Raw genomic sequence first — 1544 nt, forward strand, 5'->3', positions numbered from 1 at the left:
TAAAGGAGAACCTCTGGTGGATCCCAGATGCTCTAAGGAGCTCCTCTTTGGCAGTGTCCTGAGAGTTTATCAGCTTATAGTTTAAAAACACGACTTTACCAGACGTCATTCTTTTCTAATCTGTGTTTAACAGTCCATCCACCTTCTCATAGTAGTGAGGCTGGACACTTTTCAGGGCCTACCTCCAGATGGACTGAGAATATGACCAGAACTTCCTGGAGAAAGAAGAGAAAAGTTTGATGGAGGACATTTAATCTGTGGTTTCCAGTTTTCCCAGTTCTTCCAGTCACAGAGACAAATTTAACAGTTTACACAGCAAAAAATCTGAATCTAGATAAGTCATTTTTTCTTTAAATAAGTGCATTTGTTCTTGAATTGAGGCGATAAAAGAGACATTTTGCCAATGGAACAAGAAAATTTACACTTAAAATAAGAAAAGACAATTGCATCGTCTTATTTCAAGTACATATTATCTAATTATCTTATTTTAAGAGTAAAATGACTCATTCAATTGGCAAACTATCTCATTTACCTCCTCAAATTAAGGGTGAATACACCTAATTTAAGAAATTTTTACTTATTTCTAGATAGTTTTTGCTGTGTATTTTCCAAGCCAACTTATAGCAGCATGAAAAACAATTTCCCTCTTTGAACAAAGTCATTCTAACCTCATATAAACATTTTATTGAATAAGAACTAAATCCATCAGCGAGAAAGTCTACATCAGGGGTCGCCAACCCGGTGCCCGCGGGCACCAAGGGGCCCTCAAGGACCACCTTGGGTGCCCTCAATGCCTTCTGAAAACAGCAACTCAGCAGTGGGCTAAGTTTGAAATTTTATTTTATTCTGTGACTCTTTTTTTAATCATTTATAGAGCATTTCATAGTAATCATATAGGGCATTTTAGCATTTATAGAGATTTTAAAATTATAATGTTTAAAGGAAAACTAGAAATTAAAAGTTAACAATAAAAATGTGTTTAATTTGGATGAAGTTTAGGTGAACGCTGACCCCTCTTGTTCGTAGGTCAGTATTGGTAGCCCTTCCTATGATTCGACAGCCATGAAGTAGTCCTCAGCCTTGAAATGTTTTGTGACCCCTGGTCTACATGGTGTTGTGAAAAAAAAATTTCTAGGGAGTGGCGGCCTAGTGGTTAGGACATATGGCTTTGAAACCTGAGGTTCTGAGTTTGAGCCCCACTCCCACAAACTGCCACTCTGGGTCTCTGAGCAAGACCCTTAACCCCACACTGCTCCCTGGGTTCCCCACAATGGCGGCTCACTGCTCCCCAAGGGAATGACTCAAATGCAGAGAGGTTATTTTGTTGCTCTGTACTTGTGACAGTGTAATGACAATAAAACACTGAATAAAAAAGGGATGAGGTCAGACTGAAACACTTCCTGAGGATTATGAATCAGTTTCGAACACTTTCTAAGAGTCAAACAGTCCATCATCATGGTTTGGATTCTCCAGATCAATGTTCTAGTTCCTCCTCCAGACCAAATCCCCACTGATCACATGAATCCAGAAACACAGGAGAAACT

The sequence above is a fragment of the Cyprinodon variegatus genome, unplaced genomic scaffold (assembly GCF_000732505.1).
Source record: "Cyprinodon variegatus isolate N-32 unplaced genomic scaffold, C_variegatus-1.0 Scaffold1667, whole genome shotgun sequence".
Classification (NCBI taxonomy): domain Eukaryota; kingdom Metazoa; phylum Chordata; class Actinopteri; order Cyprinodontiformes; family Cyprinodontidae; genus Cyprinodon; species Cyprinodon variegatus.